The sequence below is a fragment of the Schistocerca gregaria genome, chromosome 2, assembly GCF_023897955.1.
Source record: "Schistocerca gregaria isolate iqSchGreg1 chromosome 2, iqSchGreg1.2, whole genome shotgun sequence".
NCBI lineage: Eukaryota > Metazoa > Arthropoda > Insecta > Orthoptera > Acrididae > Schistocerca > Schistocerca gregaria.
The window spans coordinates 805,501,773-805,524,351 of NC_064921.1; the positions used below are offsets into that span (position 1 = coordinate 805,501,773).

Genomic DNA, 22,579 nt, shown 5'->3' on the forward strand with positions numbered 1-22,579 from the left:
TATAAAAGAAGAATATGTGTCGATATCTTAAAAGGCTCTGAACATTTTACTTCAATTTCCGACGTCATATTTACGTGAATTAGGATTTTCTGCCCTCACCACACTTAAATTTAAAAAGAGAGGAACTCTTCAGTGTACCGGGAAATGAGTGTTTGTATTTCAAATGTATCTCCAAACATTGAAGGAATCACAAGGACACATCAGGCTCATGCTTCTCATAAATATTAGAAAGAGTAGACGTAAGGTACGTTTCATTTGTATTGCATTATTACTTTTCTCTATAATTTGAATTAATCGTTAATTTTGTTGCATTATTTCATTTCAATACGTTTTACTCAAGAGTTTCTCTTACTTTTCGTCTTGGTAGGGTAGGAGCCAACACGGCACTCGGGCGTCGCATTTGGGTGACAATCGTGCTTTATGAATATTTCACATTTTTATATAAAATTATTTGTTCCTATTGTGATAATGCATGTTTTTTTATTAATATACGTTTTATTTTCTGTAGTCTGGACGCGAAAATCAAAATAAAATTATTTAATTGTTATTTCCTGTATTGACTGTTGTAAAATATTCCCAAGAAATGTGTATTAGTGCGCCCACAATTATTTGCGGCCTTTTTAATCCGCCCAAAGCTCAAAAAATTTGAGAAGCACTGGTTTAAGAAGTACCTGGGAGAGTTGCATGCGTTCTACAACTGGTGTACCGATATTTGACCCAGTACCACATCTACGCTTATTGTCAAAAGTAAGATCATATGGAGCATCAAGTGAAATTTGTGACTCTATTGAGGCCTTTTTGGTAGCGAGTCGCAGCATATTATTAAGGATGAAGAGTCATCGTCAAATGTAGAAGTAACTTCGGGTGTATCCCAAAGAAGTGTGTTGGGAGTCTCCTTATTCATGTTGTACTGGGCATTCCACATGAAACAGGTATCCCTCACGCTCAAAATTCAAATTACCTGTTTATAAGAGATGTATTGTAGCCAACCTTCAGACAATGTTGCGACTCCACAAGCAATTCTACTAGAGATGATTAACCAGTACTTGAGACGTACCGGTTTTATGTAGGGCAATATTAATAGTAACCTCAGACGTTTCGCAAATGACTTCGGAAATGTAAAATTGTGCACTTCACAAAACGAAAAAAGTGGTATCCTGTGAGTATAATATCAGTGAGTCACTGTAGGAATGGTAAACTCTACAAACACCTGGGTGTAACACTTTCTAGGGATGTGAAATACAATGATCATATAGGCTCAGTGATGGATAAGGCAGGTGGTAGACTTCGGTTTGTTGGTAGAACACTGAGGAAGCGCAATCAATCTACAAAGGAGATTGCTACACATCACGCGTCCGACTCATTCTAGAATTTTGCTCAACTGTGTGGGGCCCGTACCAAATGGGACTAACAGGGGACATTGCACATATACAGAGAAGGGCAGCAAGAACGGTCACCGGTTTGTTTAATCCGTGGGAGAGTGTCACAGTGATCCTGAAGAAACTGAACCGTCAGACTCTTGTAGATAAAAGTAAGCTATCCCAAGAAAACTTGTTTTCAAAGTACAAGAACTGGCTTTAAATTATGATTCTTTGAATATACTACAACCCACTATGTATTGTTCACACAGGGATCATGAGGATAAGGTTAGAATAATTACAGCACGCACAGACATTTAAACTATCATTCTACCTGCGCTCAGTACGTGAATGTGAACGGGAAGAAACTCTAATAAATGCCACAATGGGACGTACCCTCTGCCGTGCACTTCAAGATGGTTTGCAGATTACAGAAGTAGATGCAGTAGATGTAGATGCAGAATGTGTGGCAGTAGGGTACTTGCTGCGCTCAGCTACTGCCCACACAGCTCGCTCATATTCGACAATGCATATCATGCTGTTACTTCGCTACAGTGTTGAACTAGGATCTCAAAGATCAACAAGCTGATAGTGAAGCAAATATGCTAGTTGATCGAAGGCTCTCGATTTTTGCCGGTTTCTGCAGACAGGAATGTAGCGAGAGGAACCAAGCAAAGAAGGTGAAGGAGATATGTAATTTACGTGTTCCCCCAACCAGTTCTGCTGTTCCCAAATTACTGTTCATGTCGTCTGCTACCTAAATAAAAAAAATATTCACGAATAAGACTTGTGTGGCTGAATAAAAATACCACCGAAAAATACTCCTGTGGGAGTACAAAAAAAGATGAACATGTACCTCTTTAAAACATTCTGATAGAGAAATTGGGAATTAGCTGCTTCAATTCCCATTCCGTCTTCCTTTTGCGTGCAAATATATTCGCACTCTTTTGACTCAAAACATTTAACATCCTTTTACCCAGTCTCTGTTTGTAGCTACGCCCTCACACCCAGCCTCTCCCTCTCACTGCGACTGCTACAGTAGTGGTAATGAGCTTAAGGGCATAGATATTTGTGGGAAAATACATTGTCGGTTAGAATAGTTGTGCACAGTGTATATGCAATAGCATGAGGTCCAGTATACCTACAGATGAGGTCAAATGGTATCGCATTTGATGGCAGTAGTACAATTTACAACAAGACATCAACAGTTTGGTGGTAGAGGGTAGTACTAGGTATGAAGGCAGTCGGCTATGTGCGTGTTAGTGCGCGCGTACTTGCGTTTAGTGCAGATAGGAACCAGAAACCGTAATTTATAATGCGTGTTGTGCACATAAAGCACGATTGTGGTGGTGCCACAAGGAAACTGTTATCATGAGATGAAAAAGCAAAAATCGGTGCTTACAAGCCAACTGGGACTCTCTAATCATCAAATCGCCAAGAATTCGAACCGTTCAAGTACAGTGATTGATAATTTCGTATGACTGGCTGCACGATATGGATCAACGGAAAATATGACAAAGTAGAAAATTACCTGAGGCATCGAAACGGTTACTTTTGCGCAAAGTAAGGGCCACAAACTGTTACTCTTCTCAACTTGTTGCTGATTTACAGTTGCCAGAAACTGCCAGACATGCACAACAAATCTTGTCATATGACAAACATCTTGTATCAAGAAATAACTGTAGAAATAGAAACACTTGAGGATGCGATAAAGTGGTCTTCAGTGACGAGAAGAAGCGTAATTTATATGGGCTGGATGGATTTCAATATGATTGGCGTGATCTGAGAACAGAGCAGCAGGTAAGAATGAGCAGAAATTTTGGTGGTGCAGGTGTTATGATACGCGCAGCCTTGTGCGCTAAAGATAAGTCACGCTTTGCTTTGCTGAACACTCGAATGAACTCGTAATATCTACACTGAGATGCTAGAAACAGAATTGATTACGATGTATGAGAACCTAGGGGACGAAAGTCTAGTGTCTCAAAAACTGATTACATCTGTGTGTGGTTGCGCTATAACAGAAAGTGGTTTGAAGATAACGAGATCCATGTCTTGCCCTGGCCTCCACGTAGACAGAATTTGAACCCCATGGAAACCCTTTGGGGATATTTGCAAGGGGTGTCGATCACAATGGAAAGCAATTTGAGGGTGTATGTAAACTGAAAAGACCGATACGAGAAGACTGGGCGACAATTTCATCGCAAGAACTACACTGACGAGCCAAAGAAACTGGTACACTTGCCGTGCCACAACACGACGTGGCATGGATTTGACTATGTCTGAAGTCGTGCTGGAGGGAAATGGCACCATGGATCCTGCAGGGCTGCCCATAAATCCGTAAGAGCCTGAAGAGGTGGAGCTCTTGCACGTTGCAAGGCATCCCGGATACGCTCAATAATGTTCGTGTCTGGGGAGATTGGTGGCCAGCGGAAGTGTTTACATGCAGAAGAGTGTTCCTGGAGCTACTCTGTAACAATTCTGGACGTGCAGGGTGCCGCATTGTCCTACTGCAATTACCCAAGTCCATCGGAATGCACAATGGACATGACTGGATGCAGGGGATCAGACAGGATGCTTACGTACGTGTCTCCGCGCGGCTTCCCCCGTCGGAGGTTCGAGTCCTCCCTTGCGCGTGGGTATGTGTTTCGTCCGTAGCGTAAGTTAGTTTAAGTTAGATTAAGTAGTGTGTAAGCTTAGGAATCGATGACCTCAGGGGACCGATGACCTCAGCAGTTTGGGCCCATAAGACCTTACTACAAATTTCCAGATTTACGTATGTGTCACCTGTCACAGTCGTATGTAGACGTATCAGAGGCTCCATAGCACTCCAACTGTTCACGTCCCACAACATTACAGAGCCCCCACCAGCTTGAACAATCCCTTGCTGACATGCAGGGTCCACGGATTCATGAGGTTGTCTCGATACCCGTACAAGTTCATTCGCTCGATACAATATGAAACGAGACTCGTCCGACCAGGCAACATGGTTCCAGTCATCAACAGTCCAATGTCGGTGTTACCGGGCCCAGGCGAGGCGTAAAGCTTTGTTTCGTAGAGTCATCAAGGGTACACTAGTGGGCCTTCGGCTCCGAAAGCCCATATCTATGATGTTCCGTTGAATGGTTCGCACACTGACACCGTCATTATTGTTTAGGTCTTATATGTACATACGCTTTCATAACAAATCCTATACATTTATGCTTCAGCCTTTGTTCTATTGCTTCGTGGTTATCTTGCTTTTACACTGATTTCCGGTGCTGCATATGTGTCTCGCTCCCACTGTCTTTTTTTTCCCTCCCGTAGATTTACAGTGTATCTCACTGCCAATGTTTGCTCTTTCACTTATAGTTCCTTTCCTTTTTCTTTTTAACCGTCACTTTCCCCATTATACTTTGACATCTCGGAAACTTTTGGGAACGGGAGCCAACCTACGTTTTTCCTTATACCCACGCGTTTAAAATTTCGGTTCAAAAATGGAAATTTCTTCAACATAGAGAAACGAAAGATCATAGACTGGACGTACTCGAAGAGTTGAGATTTTCAAGCATTTTTCTAAGAACGAAGGTTTCATCTTCAGTGAACAGCTACCATTACATAACAAACATTTTTTCAATGGCTTTACTTCAATACTCGCAGAATTTTGATTCCTCGATTTTTTAGTGTTTTCCTGCATCTAGTTCGAAACATCATTTTCTTCGAATCTCGCAGATGTGTACTACTCTAGTTACCTTAATGTAGATACTTTTTGGATTGTACAGCTGCTTGTATAACTTTTCTATACTTTTCTGTCCTTTACGTAATACTAATGTCTGTACAGCCTAATTGATGACTCTCGTACTTCATCTGCTTGACTACTGTGTAATTTTTTTTAAAAAAGTAAAATCTCTTCCTTCGTAATTTGGTTTTATAATTAACTGTATTTTTTCAATCATGTCTGTACCATGTTTCAAATGGCACATTGCACTGTCCGCGCCCAGAAAGGGCCACGATACTTGTATTGTTTTCGTGGCAGCAACGTGAGCCACTGGCCCAATAGGGCTTACCTATGTATTAGGTATCTCGTTGTTATTGAAGTGCGAACGGAATTCTGGCAAATTCTAAAGCGTCTAAAGTCTTCACAATCCTTGCTAAACGTTTAACGCATGTAATTCTGTCATCTCATCTCACACGACGTGCTTCATTTTTATTAAACCGACTTATTAAATTAAAATATGTTAAATATTTTGTGAAAAAAATTGCAGAAAGGAAGCTTTTTAAGGGTGGAGAGCGCAGTTTTGGCAGTTCTGCCAAGTGGGTAGGATCTCCTCGGTACGATTCTGTGTCCGTACAGTCGTCTCCAATTAGAATAAATATAAAAACTTGTGAACTTGTTATACAACTTCATTGTTAATTTATTCTGTTATCTCATTGATGTATTGTTTATAAGTTTAGTCTTATTGTAGCTGACAACAACGCATAGGACACGAAGCAAGAAGGGTATAAGAAGGAGTCCAGCACTGGTATAAAAACCTTACCTCACCAACAGAAATCTGTTGGTATCAAACACACGCCTTAATTTGAGAATGAAATTCTTGCACGTCTGGAGCACTGTGTTGAACTGAATCATCAAGCGCGTGTAAACAGGAAGAGCATCGAAACGTTTGAAATGCTGTGTAACAGAACACTGCCGTAGATTAAATGGATCGATGAGATAAGAAGCGAGGAGACACATGTTTCACTTCACGGGACGTCCACAACTGTCAATAACAAATATCGTTACATTTGTAAAAATTATTTATCTATAAAAAGGAAAGCACTACCCGGAGTCATGTTTTCATCTGCACCGGAAAGATGATGCATATGTCCTGAAACGGGATAGTGCTTCCCTTTTTAGAAATAAATCATTGTTTCAGCTGTAGCGGATTTTGTCATTGACAGAAACGAGGAGATTCTCCGCTGAATCGCCGAGGGAAAAAGGGTGTGCACAACACTAAGAAGGGTAAGAGACATGACGATAGGATACGCATAAATATATGAGGGTATAAGTTTTATTCGATTAAACGCAGCGGTAGAAGACAAATATGCTACTGGTAATGCTCAGAAATGAGCCGTCAGATGGGCCCTGCCCGGCGGGAAGGCAAGTGTAGGAGAAAGGGGAATCTCCCTTGAGGTCACGTCCTGCGTCAGGGGATCCACCGAAGCGCGCCGCCAAGGCCGGGCAAATCAGCGCGCTGACTCAAGCTGCGTGCGTTGAAAGCCGCGCAACCAAAGTGACGCCAGTGCTCGAGGCATTCTGCAGTCGCACTAGTGATGGGCTAAACTGCGATTTTCCGATATCAGTGATTTCTGTGAATGCTACTTTTCAGTGTCTGCTATTCTTAACTGTGATTTGTCGCAGTTAAGGAACGTAGGTCGCGTATCCCTCTGTCACTGCTATTTCTGGGATTTCTGCTACTTCCGCAATTTCTGTGACTTCTGCTACTTCTGCGATTTTTGTGACTTCTGCTACTTCTGCGATTTCTGCTACTTCTGCGATTTCTGTGACTTCTGCTACTTCTGCGATTTCAGTGACTTCTGCGATTTCTGCGACTTACCACCGTATGAAAAAGTTACATCTGCCCACACAGAAAATTGCATCTCAACAAATCTGTCATTGGTAAGTAACTTTTACGTTTGTTCTTCCGTTGGCTTTAATTATGTATTAAAGAAACAACTGTGAAAATATTAATAGTGTAATTAATATGTAAGTAGCCATACAGTAGCGTAATAGTTCGTGTTTAGAAAATGAATTCTAACATATTGATATGTTCACAGGTACCCGAACTACATTTCAGTCACTCAGTAAATTGATAACTCAAAATATCATTGTCAACAGATCTGGAGAAATTGCCACTGCGTCTTTAGACCGTTTTCGTCAGACGAGAGGTTAGTTTCTAAGCATTTCGATGGACTTAATTACTTCAGTGAGATCGTTCTTGCAAATGTGAAATATACCCCATTGAGTGGCTTTCATTACAGCAAATATTAGCAATCTACTCTGTCAATTATATTGCTTGTAATTAGTGACAGCAAAAATTGTTTAAAAATCCTTGTGATTTTGCAGACACAGTTCTGACTCATGATTACTGGTTGCTGTACGTATCTATCCACATCAAGGCTATTGAGAGAGATTCGTGAAGATTCAAGACAGCTCTTAGTGGATTTGCAGTTTAAAAGTGACATAATTGTGAAATAAGTGTGGAGATGAGTGATTAAACTGTGTTTTATTGAAGTTTTTATGCGATTTTAAAGGAATAATAAATGTTAAATACAGTGATTGAATAATGAAAATCTCATTTTCCACATGTTTAAGCCGTCCTATACCCGTAATATTTACTGGTAAACACTAGTTGAAGAGTGACATGACGCCGCCCCCCCCCCCTCCCCTTCTCCTCAATCTTGGTCTGACACTGACCTTTAACATAGCCCGAGGTATAGAATATGCATTTTGAGGCTGTTGATATGAAAGTGAGAAGTACAGATCTTCCAGTTAAATGAGGAATAGCTTAAGTGCAGTTCTTGAAAGTAACACAGAAAAAACTTACTTATGTAGGTGGTTGTAGTGTCGGCAAAAAGTTCGTGTGTGTGAAGTTGCCATGTAGAACACCAGGGGCAAAACTTTCATCCCGAGTCTTGAACTGTGCCGGAATAAAAGTGAGGCATTCATATGACTCAATAATGCTGTTTTCATTTCACTACACTTATACAGATGTCTGAGTTCTGCTGTGTTAACATTGCAAAGTCCTGTAGACATATGGAGTATTAACCAAAATTGTCATATTGGAAGCAGAATCACATTTGTTACGTTACTTGATATTTTCAGGACAAGAAGGCAATGTTGCTTCTTATTAATATAATACATTCAGAGTCACAGCTGTGTTTGACCAATCATAACTGATGCTGAATGTGCATGTTGTCATATAATGTGAAGGGCTTATTTTAATAGTGGTACAAGTCCATTGCCTCCACTTTTCTGTCTATAATGCTTCTGAAATTAATGATCCAAACAAACATTAATAAAGGTTCATTTCTAGCAAGAAGCCATATGCTTGATTATTTCTGATATCTCAACTGTAGATTTTTCAGCACTCATTTAACTTTACGACTCCGTATCTCAAAATGAACAAAAATGGACTTGTACCACTAATGAAATAAGTCCTTCATACGCACACACAGCACATCGATCTCGTGAGGCACAAGGCTCTTATAACAAAGTACGTACGTCATTCAACAGATGGCACTAGGAAAAGAATGTTAACTGAGCTTTTTAGTTGCTACTTGTGACTCTTAGTTGCGATTTGTCACAGAAATCGCAATTTGACTCGGTAGCGAATATCATAGTATGAGCTTTGCTCAACAGATGGCACTGCTAACTTCGCTTTTTAGTTGCTACTTGCGACTCTTAGTTGCAACTTGTCGCGGAAATCGCAGTTAGACTCGATAGAGTGTCGCAGATGAGCGTAGTACAAACTTTGGCCAACAGATGGCACTGTTAACTGCGCTTTTTAGTTGCTACTTGCGACTCTTAGTTGCTATTTGTCACTGAAGTCGCAGAAAGCAGTGTGGAATTTGGCCAACAGATGGCTCACGGCGTTTATTGTGAAATGCTACTTGCGAGTGCTAACTGTGACAACAAATCGCAGTTAGATTTTGTAAAGTTGTTACTGTGATATCTGTGATTTCTCAATAACTGTGATTTCTAACAGATACGCGATTTCCTGCCCACCACTAAGTCGGACCACAGTTGCACGAGTGAACAACTAGTTTTCGATGTCGTTGCTGCAATAGCGCCACTACCTGCCATGACGCTAAACATGAAAGCCGGTGTAATTAGTGACACCACAAGCCTTTACCATAGTCTATTCACTGCTGCCTGCTGGATGTTCTTCAAAACACTATCATTGTATACCTGTTTTCGTGGAACACTTGCTGCTGTATTACATGTTTTCAGTGTGTTTTCATTTTCATATTAAAATAAAAGTTAAAAAGTGGTCAGCAGCTAGAATTTTGGAAGTGTACGAAGAGCGACCTATATTATATTAGATGAGATGTATTTTTTTGTTTTAGTTCTAATATATCCATAGTGAGGAGATCTTTCAGCATGTACAACATGTCAGAAAAACTAGAATAACCATTAATTTAAAAAAAAAAAAAAAAAAAAAACGTGCTGATGTACCTTCCACAACCCCAAGTGAAATGGTCCTCATAAATGTGGAAGTCAAAAGAGTCTTAAGCATGTTTTCGTTTAAAAGGTTGTAACGTTCTTTAATAAATATGTAAGTGTAACGTTCTTTAAAAAATATATTTGTGTTATACTAATTTACTGGGTGATGTGTTGTTGAGCAAATGGTGCGCTTAATCAGTATTACTGTAATCCAATGAAAAATTAAAAAACTTAGTCTGGAAAACCAGTATGAAATGCCTATAATGAAATCAATCCCTCTGAAATTTACCCAGTCTCGTGAGCACGAAATTCAGTGGCCCTGTGCAATAAACTGATAATATTCCCTGTGCAAATAAATAATGAAATACAATTTACTTAGCTCTTGAGTTGTAACAGATGTAATCTTGGTATTCTGTTCTCTCCGCAATAGGCATTCAAAATGTTCAATCTTGGCTCAGCGAAGTGAAATGCCAAGTGCAATAGCTTCAACCAATAATGTCAATAATTAGTTGATAAACCTTGCAAATGTTGAGTGATAACTTTAGATACTGGCTCAGCGCTGTGCATGCGGCCTGCATTGAAGCTGTTACAAACATTAATACTTTTCTGATTCTTGCACAATAATATTTTTCTGACTCTGATTGAAAATGAAAAATACTCATTGAATTTAAATGACACGACACGGAAGAGGATGAGGTACTAAAAACGGGATATTCTAAGACCAAAAGCTTCAGTTTAAAATTGTATTCAAAATGAAGTTTCTCCTTCGCAAAATTAATATGAAACATTATACATTAACTTCAAAATCAGTGGACTTCTGAACTACTCTATAATTCTCACTTACTGTTTTATTTAAGACACTTGGATTGTTAAAAGGCCAGAAGACTAACATCGTTTAACAAAATAGGTTCCAAAATTTAACTGGTCTGTATCAGGATTACAAAACACACAAAATATTACAAATCAGGGCTCAGTAGTGTAAAATTAGCAATATCCACATTGCGTTGCTGCATACTTAAAACTGAATGTACAAAATTACATTACCTTACAAAACTGTATTATTCTGCGTCCATAGGCCAACAGTTAAATTCTCACTGCTAGCCACTAATTTCCTTACATCCTATCTTTAACAGAGGGTAATGGCAACTGCTTCTGCACTTCACGCGCCCCTACTTACTATCGATTTTGTCCCCCAGGCAACATTTTTGGTTCAGTGGTGTCAAAGATACAATCTCTTCTACATGTGATAGCCATTTCATGACATTTTTCATGAAATATGTTATAAAATCGGGCTCCACGTACAAGTGGACACCTCACAGGGTAGTGTAGTGGCAATTTCTGCAACAGAATGTATCAGGATGACCAAATATGACGGGAAGTTATTTTGACACCAAATGTAGTGACAACTTCTATCACTGAATGTATCAGGATGACCAAATGTAGCAGGAAGAGGTAGAAGGCACCGTATTAAGACTTGTCCGAGCCTTCCAAGTGATTTATTGTTTCCAAATACAGTGACCCCATTCTTCTCGATCTGCGTCATTGGGTCCCACAATGCTGAGGACACCACTTTGCTGTCTGCAAAATGGCTTCGCATGGTATGGTTGCCTCAGCAACCCATGCACGCACTGTGTGTCGGCCTTGTACTCCAGTGGCGTTGCGGCGGCAGCAGGGTGCTAGCAGTCGACTTATCGGTCTGTGTCTCAGCTGACTCAGTGCCACTCGGTGTGAGCGGTAGGCGGTCAGCTGTGTGCTTCATGCCAGCAAGACTGAAATCATGGTAACAACAAGCGCCAGCAATCCAGCGTCCGAATCTGCAGCCCTCACCTCGAGATGCCTCCAGCGTGTGTTGGAAGCCAGGACGCCTGCTGCCTGTGGTAGCGAGCCATGGAGTTGCCTGCTACTAGCTGGCTACAGACCCCGCATCGGCCTCAGAGGGTCGAACCAGCGACCCGCCATGGACTGGAATGCTAGTGCCCCATCTGCTGCTGCATGTAGCTTGTCCATCTCTCCTATCCCCACTTCTCCATCCTCACTGCTGTCGATTTCCACCCCTTGGTTTATTCCTCGGTGACTAGGTACATTGCCTCTCCGCATGTCCTGTACAACCACACTTAAAACATTTCACACCTACTGTAAACACTGTTTGCCTCTCGCGTACCCCTGTTGCCATGTCTATTTCCTTACATTGAACTGTCAGCTGAAAGTCCGAATACAAATCTTTTGGAGTCCCTTCACGCACTTTCCGTGACATATGCTCCTGTAGCCCTCTCAAAAATACAGTGCCTTTTGCTCGGCCTCGTGCAACAGAACACTATTCGCTTCATCGCTCTGACCCAACTCGTAAGTATACTCATTAATTTCCCTTATCCTGTCCGCAAATTTCTCCATTGTGTCCCCCTGTCTCTTTGTCATTGTTCTTAACCTCTCTCTAAAGTACCGAGTGCTATTTTATTTTTTGTCCCTTTGTAAAAGCCCTTCATCTACATACATACTCCGCAATCCACCATACGGTGCGTGGGAGAGGGTACCTCGTACCACAACTAGCATCTTCTCTCCCTGTTCCACTCCCAAACAGAAAGAGGGAAAAATGACTGCCTATATGCCTCTGTACGAGCCCTAATCTCTCGTATCTTATCTTTGTGGTCTTTCCGCGAAATGTAAGTTGGGGGCAGTAAAATTGTACTGCAGTCAGCGTCAAATGCTGGTTCTCTAAATTTCCTCAGTAGCGATTCACGAAAAGAACGCCTCCTTTCCTCTAGACACTCCCACCTGAGTTCCTGAAGCATTTCCGTAACACTCGCTTGATGATCAAAACTACCAATAAAAAATGTAGCAGCCTGCCTCTGAATTGCTTCTATGTCCTCCCTCAATCCGACCTTATAGGGATCCCAAACGCTTGAGCACTACTCAAGAATAGGTCGTATTAGTGTTTTGTAAGCGGACTCCTTTACAGGTGAACCACATCTTCCCAAAATTCTACCAATGAACCGAAGACGACTATCCTCCTTCCCCACAACTGCCATTACATGCTTGTCTCACTTCATATCACTCTGCAATGTTACGCCCAAATATTTAATCGCGGTGACTGTGTCAAGCACTACACTACTAATGGAGTATTCTAACATTACAGGATTCTTTTTCCTCTGCCATTGTTTACACCAACCACAAATCCTGTCCAAGTCATCTTGTATCCTCCTACAGTCACTCAACGACGACACCTTCCTGTACACCACAGGATCATGAGCAAACAGCCGCACATTGCTATTCACCCTATCCAAAAGATCATTTATGTAGATAGAAAACAACAGCGGACCTACCACACTTCCCTGGGGCACTCCCGATGATACCCTCCACCGATGAACACTCACCATCGAGGACAATGTACTGGATTGTAAGTAGGCTGTTTGGGTTTTTGTATTGATAACGCCACGTAGCGCTCTGTACGAAAATCACTGGGTGTGCTGTGTGCAGTCTGTGGCTAGTTTGCATTGTAGCCTGCCATTGTAGTGTTGGGCAGTTGGCTGTTAACAGCGCATAGCGTTGCGCAGTTCCAGGTGAGCTGCTGGCAGTGGTGGATGTGTGGAAGTGAGATGGCGGATTTTTGAGAATGGATAATCTGGAGGTGTGTCCATCAGAAACAGTACATTTGTAAGAATGGATGTCATGAACTGCTATAAAGTAAATACATTGTTTGTTCTCTATTAAAATCTTTCATTCGCTAACTATGTCTATCAGTAGTTAGTGCCTTCGGTAGTTTGAAACTTTTATTTAGCTGGCAGTAGTGGCGCTCGCTGTATTGGGTAGTTCGAGTAACGAAGATTTTTGTGAGGTAAGTGAGTTGTGAAACGTATAGGTTAATGTTAGTCAGGGATTTTTGAAAGTCAGATTGCGTTGCGCTAAAAAAATATTGTGTGTCAGTTTAAGCACAATCATGCATAATTTTTCTAAAGGGACGTTTCAGGGTTCTATTACTGAAGAAGTCTTCGAGCCACTCACATACTTGGGAACCAATCCCATATGCTCGTACCTTAATTAGGAGTCTGCAGTGGAGCTCCGAGTCGAACGCTTTCCTTCAACTGCTTAAACTGTCCTGCCTTCCTTAAGGCATCAGAACACCTTAAATATGTTTTCACTTCACCCGTTAATCTAATATTGGCTATGTGTAACAACTGCTCATCAGACCAAGCATTCATCAGCGCTGAAGTCTCCAAGTTCTCCACAAACGAACGCACATCAATGGTTCAAATGGCTCTGAGCACTATGGGACTCAACTGCTGTGGTCATCAGTCCCCTAGAACTTAGAACTAATTAAACCTAACTAACCTACGGACATCACACACATCCATGCCCGAGGCAGGATTCGAACCTGCGACCGCAGCAGCAGCGCGGCTCCGGACTGGAGCGCCTAGAACCGCACGACCACCGCGGCCGGCCGAACGCACATCCCCGGATGCCTTGCCAGAAAATCGAATAATCAAACTCGAGGCAGCTGGATCAATCTTCTGCACCCTAGGCAACAATGACTGGTCAGATGTAGTTTCTCATTCACCTCTGAATGTTAATTCATTTCTGAACTGCATATTGTCTGTTGTTACTTGTGTTACATTTTCCAACAAAATAAACACCGCTTCTGGTTCCGACACACCTCACGTTCCTGGCTCTGCTGTTGTGTTGCTTTCGTTCCCAGTTAGACATGAAACAAAACATTTAAGTACAAGAATAACCCGACTCCCTACACCTCATATTATCATACTCCGTAACATCATTCTCAAACCAATACAAAAGTAATTAAATGCCACGAAATAAAAAGAAATAGATCTTACTGCTCCAAATACACTAATACTTATTCTGACAAAAAAAATAATAATATGCCTATGCAAAACATCTAAAATGGCATGCCATGAGCCATACTAAAAAACACACAAAGGCAAGAAAACGTCCAATACTCAAAAGAAAACTGGTCAAAACTCACCATATCTTCTGAATGTAATGCGGGTGGTGGGCTCAAACATCGTACTGGACAGACAACGTCCGCAATTCTGACACCAAATGTAGTGGCAACTTCTATCACTGAATGTATCAGGATGACCAAATGTAGCAGGAAGAGGTAGAAGGCACCGTATTAAGACTCGTCCAAGATTTCCAAGTGATTTATTGTTTCCAACTACAGTGCCCCCGTTCTTCTTGATCTGCATCAGTGGGTCCCGCAATGCTGAGGACATCACTTTGCTGTCTGCAAAACGTCTTGGCGTGGAATGGCTGCCTCAGCAACCCTTGCACGCACTGTGTGTTGGTTCAAATGGCTCTGAGCACTATGGGACTCAACTGCTGTGGCAATTAGTCCCCTAGAACTTAGAACTACTTAAACCTAACTAACCTAAGGATATCACACACATCCATGCCTGAGGCAGGATGCGAACCTGCGACCGTAGCAGTCACACGGTTCCGGACTGCGCGCCTAGAACCGCGAGACCACCGCAGGCGGCACTGTGTGTTGGCCTTGAACGCCAGCGGAGTTGGGGTGTCATCAGGATGCCAGTAGTCGACTCAGTGGTCTGTGTCCCAGCCAACTCAGCTCTGCTCGGTGTGAGACGCAGGCGGCCAGCTGCATGCTTCTAGCCAGTGTGGCTCAGGATGCCTCTGAGACGTGTGTTGGAAGTCATGACGCCTGCCTGTGGTAGCGAGCCCAGGTGTGGCTCGCCACTGGCTGGCTACAGACCCTGTGTCGGCTTCAGAGGGTCGAACCAGCGACCCGCCTTGGACTGGAATGCTGGCACCCCATCTGCTGCTGCATGTAGCTGGTGGTGTGACATGCCCTGCTGTCCAGGAGAGCTATCAGACTTGAATGAATCTAGTTAGAAACCCACACCTATTTATACGCAGCGGTATGCCTCTGTTTTGCTATACGCGCCACTTGGCGTCACGTACTCATAACACGCTAGGTTGGCCAGTGAGCCCCTTCTGCCTGTGACTTGAGACATGCAAAACTGCTAAATATACTCTTTCAGCAATATGACAGCTCTATGGCCTCTATTCTACTTTGCAACTGTTGGTATGTGTAACTCACTGCAATCTGGCCGGCACCTGGCTGTAGTTTGTGCTCAGAATTTTGCACAAAACTAACTTTCCCTTTCCTAAAAGTTGGTGCCACTACAGTAGTAACAAACTTATCATGAAACATGTAAATATTCAATACACTGAGGTGCATGCGATAATTCGTAGGCTGCTGTAGCTGTAGCCATGCATCATCAAATAGAAAAATCATTTTATGGCACTTGTTTACAATGATCACATTACTGCACTGAATTTGTACAGAAGTCAGACTGTACTAATACTCTCATTATTTCATATTATAAGTAACAAACACTGTTAGATTTTCCATAGGAATAAGTGCATGTGTGTGTGTGTGTGTGTGTGTGTGTGTGTGTGTGTGTGTGTGTGCGTGTGTGTGACTGCAGGCGCAGATCAAGGGTTCGATTCTGGAAGTGTGTGTGTGTGTGTGTGTGTGTGTGTGTGTGTGTGTGTGTGTGACTGCAGGCGCAGATCAAGGGTTCGATTCTGGAAGCGGTTGAAAGTTTGTTAATGTCTCTCTCCACACCCAGTATAATATGCTGTTACTTTTAACTTTCTATGATTTTATTAATAATAAAAATAAAAATGTTTTAATGTAATAATAACATTGCTTCTTAACAAAAATGTGTTAATTTAATAATAATAATAATAATTTCTTGCATCAGTGCTCAGTACATCACTTTAACATAAAGTCTAAGAAATGCAGTTTCGAAATATGACTCATTTGAAAATCATTCATCCAAAAAATTGAGTAGAATAGGTGTCACATCTGTGACAACATCATAATTTACACAATATAAAATCTAAGTGTGTACTCACTATAACTGTAGCTCACTACGCAGTATGATTGATAAACAATGAAACTGCAAGGAAAAGAGAGAAGTGTTCGGATTGAAAAAGGGGATAAGGCAGGGATGCAGTCTTTTGCTCCCTCTCAGCAACTGTATACACTGAAGAAACAATGACGGAAATTTAAAAAAAGGTGAAATGATATCAGTGCAGACATTCGCTGATCACATTGTTGTCGTCAATGAAAGTGAAGAAGAACTACGGAACCTGTTGAATAGAATGTGGCTTAGCAGTAAACCTACTTATGGCAGTAAGAGAAGCAGCAGAAATGAAAACTGCGATAAAGTTAATGTCAAAATTTATGTTCTCAAAGTAGATGAAATTAAAGAATTCTGCTACCTCGGTAGCAAAGGAATAGAAGAAAGACGAACCAAGGAGGACATAAAAAATGAATTACCACAGGCAGAGATGCATTCCAGTGCAAAATAAGTCATCTAGTATCAGATATAGGCCTTAATTTGAGGAAGAAATTTCTGAGAATGTACGTTTGGAGCACAGTATTGAATGATAGTGAATCACAGACTGTCAGAAAACCGGGAGAGAAGACAACTGAGCATTTGAGATGTGATTTGAAGGTCGGTACGCTCAGGCAACGCCATAGCACCTGGACTAACATCATGATAATGTCCGCCACTGTTCCTGGCTGCATTACTTATTCCCACTTCTTCCATGTGACGGTGTATCCAGCATTGTCAAACATGATCATTTTGTGGTTCCAGGTAATTAGGGATCCACGGTGCCTAACTCAAAATTAAGCATATTTCGCTAGTACGGTTCGAGGATAGGCGAAGAATTGATAGGCAAGCGCCGAATGCGCCCAGTGAGTGATGTTGAGTCAGTAAGGTGCGGTATTGTAATGACATAGCAGGAGGAGGCATATCGCATCAGATGAGTGTTACCATCGCAGAGGGTAAGAAGTATACTGGATTGTGAAAAACTGTTTTTTATGGAAAATGTTTATAAATACGGTATGCCAGTATTACCTGTTCGGGTCTATGGCGCCAGCCAATGAACTGCAGATTATTATAACAGCATGTGACGATATTGCTGCTTAGTTCACCTGTGCTGGGATCAAACGTCAAGAGATGTTCATGACAGTGGTAGTGAGACATAGTGCAAACTTTCGGGCCTTTAATTTCTGCAAAACGTCTGTGCTTTGAATGCACCACTCAGTGGCGGATTTACATATAGGGCCACTAGACACGGGCCTAGGGGCGGCACCTTAAGGGGGGAAATATTTTTTGCTCTGTACTCATTTTAACCTTTCACGTTTTCAAATAACTGCGCTTACAAACGACAAAAATTTTTAATATTGTAAAACAGCTTGCTAGTTTAAATAAGACTTAAGAACGAAATTCGACGATATAAGCTTGGAAATATAAATAGTTTACATACTGACTGAATGGAAATTTAACGTTGAGCTTCTGTCAGGTACCATCTTCATGATTGTTCAAAATATTTTGAGGTAAGCTGTCATTCCAAGAATGTTGTCGGCTTCTACTTGACCCTACCGTATTTTCCCCGAGAAAATACAGGAACTCCTGTAATCAGCAGTTTCTTAAATACCGTAACATGTGTGAGCCTTAATGTGTATAAACCGACTCTACTTAAATTTCTTATAGAAATTACGGGGAAGTATCAAGCCGGCACGCCATTACTGTAATTAATGTGAAAGCTCTGTGGCCTTCAGTAGCTGAGCTTTGATTTAACGACATCCGTTTAACACAACATGTTGATACTGGGAATGTTTTACTTTTTTAAACACATGTTTATACGAAAAGACTATAAGCAAAATATCGCATATGCGTGAAATACACTTGACAACAATTTAAAAATTTTGGCGAAAACAGAAGAAGAAACCAACTTTCATTTCTCTCATTTATTGTGCTGCAGCCAGCACGACATCAAAGTCCCCACTCTGTGCTGTCGAATAGTACGTGACTTTGCAAATTTTATATTAAACTTCTTAACTAAGCTTTTTTCCTCGAGGAAAGGTTATTTTTATTTTATGTTGGAACAAAAGGTGCATTTGCGTGTAAACGTAATAGCAGTGTTCACACAAACGACAACACACCACATGAACTGCCAACAAGACTACTTAAACTTTGCAGTCTATCTTCTGTGGCCACAGAAAACGCTGAAATGTTATAATAGTGATGGGCTAAACTGCGATTTTCCGATATCAGTGATTTCTGTGAATGCTACTTTTCAGTATTTGATATTCTTAACTTTGATTTGTCGCAGTTAAGGAACGTAGGTCGCGTATCCCTCCGCCACTGCTATTTCTGCGATTTCTGCTACTTCCGCAATTTCTGTGACTTCTGCTACTTCTGCGATTTTTGTGACTTCTGCTACTTCTGCGATTTCTGCTACTTCTGCGATTTCTGTGACCTCTGCGATTTCTGTGACTTCTGAGATTTCTGCGACTTACCACCGTATGAAAAAGTTACATCTGCCCACACAGAAACTTGCATCTCAACAAATCTGTCATTTGTAAGTAACTTTTACGTTTGTTCTTCCGTTGGCTTTAATTATGTATTAAAGAAACAACTGTGAAAATATTAATAGTGTAATTAATATGTAATTAATATGTAGCCATACAGTAGCGTAATAGTTCGTGTTTAGAAAATGAATTCTAACATATTGTTATGTTCACAGGTAACCGAACTACGTTTCAGTCACTCAGTAAATTGATAACTCAAAATATCATTGTCAACAGATCTGGAGAAATTGCCACTGCGTCTTTAGACCGTTTTCGTCAGACGAGAGGTTAGTTTCTAAGCGTTTCGATGGACTTAATTACTTCAGTGAGATCATTCTTGAAAATGTGAACTATACCCCATTGAGTAGCTTTCACTACAGCAAATATTAGCAATCTACTCTGTCAATTATATTGCTTGTAATTAGTGACAGCAAAAATTGTTTAATAATCCTTGTGATTTTGCAGACACAGTTCTGACTCTTGATTACTGGTTGCTGTACGTATCTATCCACATCAAGGCTATTGAGAGAGACTCGTGAAGATTCAAGACAGCTCTTAGAGGATTTGCAGTTTAAAAGTGACATAATTGTGAAATAAGTGTGGAGATGAGTGATTAAACTGTGTTTTATTGAAGTTTTTATGCGATTTTAAAGGAATAATAAATGTTAAATACAATGATTGAATAATGAAAATCTCATTTTCCACATGTTTAAGCCGTCCTATACCCGTAATTTTCCGCCACATATTTACTGGTGAACACTAGTTGAAGAGTGACATGCCGCCGCCACCCCCCCCCCCCCCCCCTCCCCACCATTCTCCACAAGCTTGGTCTGACACTGACCTTTAACATAGCCTGTTGATATGAAAGTGGGAAGTACAGATCTTCCAGTTAAATCAGGAATAGCTTAAGTGCAGTACTTGAAAGTAACACAGAAAAAGCTTACTTATGTAGGTGGTTGTAGTGTCGGCAAAAAGTTCGTGTGTGTGAAGTTGCCATGTAGAACACCAGGGGCAAAACTTTTATCCCGAGCCTTGAACTGTGCCGGAATATAAGTGAGGCATTCATATGACTGAATAATGCTGTTTTCATTTCACTACACTTATACAAATGTCTGAGTTCTGCTGTGTTAACATTGCAAAGTCCTGTAGACATGTGGAGTATTAACCAAAATTGTCATATTGGAAGCAGAATCACATTTGTTACGTTACTTGATATTTTCAGGACAAGAAGGCAATGTTGCTTCTTATTAATATAATACATTCAGAGTCACAGCTGTGTTTGACCAATCATAACTGATGCTGAATGTGCATGTCGTCATATAATGTGAAGGGCTTATTTCAATAGTGGTACAAGTCCATTACCTCCATTTTTCTGTCTATAATGCTTCTGAAATTAACGATCCAAACAAACATTAATAAAGGTTCATTTCTAGCAAGAAGCCATATGCTTGAATATTTCTGGTATCTCAACTGTAGATTTTTCAGCACTCATTTAACTTTACGACTCCGTATCTCAAAATGAACAAAAACGGACTTGTACCACTAATGAAATAAGTCCTTCATACGCACACACAGCACATCGATCTCGTGAGGCACAAGGCTCTTATAACGAAGTACGTACGTCGTTCAACAGATGGTACTAGGAAAAGAATGTTAACTGCGCTTTTTAGTTGCTACTTGCGACTCTTAGTTGCGATTTGTCACTGAAATCGCAAAAAGCAGTATGGAATTCGGCCAACACATGGGTCACGGAGTTTATTGTGAAATGCTACTTGCGACTGCTAACTGTGGCTGAAATCGCAGTTAGATTCTGTAAAGTTGTTACTGTGATATCTGTGACTTCTCAATCACTGTGATTTCTAACAGATACGCGATTTCCTGCCCACCAGTATGTTATAAGAGTAAGTGGGATAAGAGTCGATCCAGCACACCTTACTGGAAGAAACTGCAAATATTACTTGCTTTTTATATTAGAAAGAGAGTGTCCAGAATATCCAGAACATATTTGCGTCCCAGCTAAAATTCCGGCAACGCGGGAAACAGAAGCCAGAAAAGGGATTGCTCCGTTTTGTTTACGAGACGAATTCCAGGCGGCATGTGTGCTTCTACTGTTCACTGACAACAGAGAAACTGGCGACAATCAAATTAAATTATTCTGCATTGTCGTTCTTTCATAGTTGGTCAGTTCAAGGAAACATCTTTGCGCTCATGTGCCATATTTAAAGTAAAAAGCTTTGTGGTCATGTGCAGTGTAGTACGATTGAAACTGGATACAGTCTTTCTTTCTTTCCTTTTACAATTTTTTTCTTTTGTTTTGACTGTTGGTTTACAATTTTGTAAATGACTTAACATGAACAACAGTGAAAAAACAAATGTGCAAAATTAAGTGGGGCGGCATTTCGGAAATTCTCGAAGGAAAGACGAAAACGAGAAGCCAATGTTCTAAAAACGCTTGCCGGAGTAGATAAATTTTTCGCAAAACATTTGCTGGTTCGACTTTGTGTTCAAGTAGCATGGATTATATTTCTGGCACTGCAGCTGTTGTAAAAGAAGTAAGTAAATACAGACGAAACAAAAGTTAAAAATGAAGAAAAGCAAATTGTTCCCGATTTCTAGTTTCACGAAAAACTAAGTGTCGAGTCAGACATTACAAAAAGAAATAACCTCGAAAGCGATGATCCTGCAGAATGGTGTGTCAATGAATCAACAATCGACATTCTCTTACAACGTGGCATTAATCAAAATTGTAATGGTGATTTTTCTAATTCAAAATCAATAGGCGATAAAACCCGATTTGAACAAAAATGTATTTTACCGTAAACCTTTAAATGGTGACAAATTTGCGTGATTTTCTAGTATACTCCTGTAGCACCTGTGCTGTTTTTTGTGCACCATGTAATCTGTTCGGAGGTAAGGGCGCGATTGCAGATTGGATAAATATTTCTAATATTTTATCAGAAATGTTTCAAATGGTTCTGAGCACCATGGGACTTAACATCTGAGGTCATCAGTCCCCTACAACTAAGAACTACTTAAACCTAACTAACCTAAGGAGATCACACACATCCATGCTCAAGGCAGCATCATTCGAACCTGCGACCGTAGCGATAGCGCGGTTCCAGACTGAAGCGCTTAGAACCGCTCGGCCACACCGGCCGGCAATATTTCATCTCATCATGAGAATTCACTTGAACACAAAGATTCTGAGTTATCACTGTTATCAAGAAAAAAGTCACTTGGAACACTAGATAACCATTTCGAGTCATATATTGAAAGAAAAAAAATAAAATGTACTGGCGCAGTGTGGTGAGAAGGGTGTTTGCAGTAGTGAAAAGCTAACAAGTCGTGGACTTCCTGTGCGTGGACACGTTTTATGATTCCATTCATTACATAATGGTCAATTTATGATGTCTCTTGAACTTGTAGCCGAGTCTGGTTCTTTTGTCGCAGAGCACATTGAACGATATGGAATCAGGGCAGGGACATACAAGTTATCTGTCTTCCACAATATGTGATGAAACAATTGAGCTTCTTTCTGAACGAATAAAAAGAATTATCATAAGTAAGCCTCCCCCCATGAACCATGGACCTTGCCGTTGGTGGGAGGCTTGCGTGCCTCAGCAATACAGATAG

At 40.9% G+C, this 22,579-nt stretch overlaps 1 long non-coding RNA gene across 1 annotated transcript; it reads left to right on the forward strand.

The window, feature by feature from the left end:
* Nucleotides 1–6,631: 6,631 nt before the first annotated feature.
* LOC126335090 (uncharacterized) lies at nucleotides 6,632–19,611 on the forward strand. The gene is made up of 3 exons (XR_007564814.1): nucleotides 6,632–6,993; nucleotides 7,152–7,262; nucleotides 19,412–19,611. It is a non-coding gene; the product is annotated as an uncharacterized LOC126335090 (long non-coding RNA).
* The last annotated feature ends 2,968 nt before the right edge of the window (nucleotides 19,612–22,579 follow it).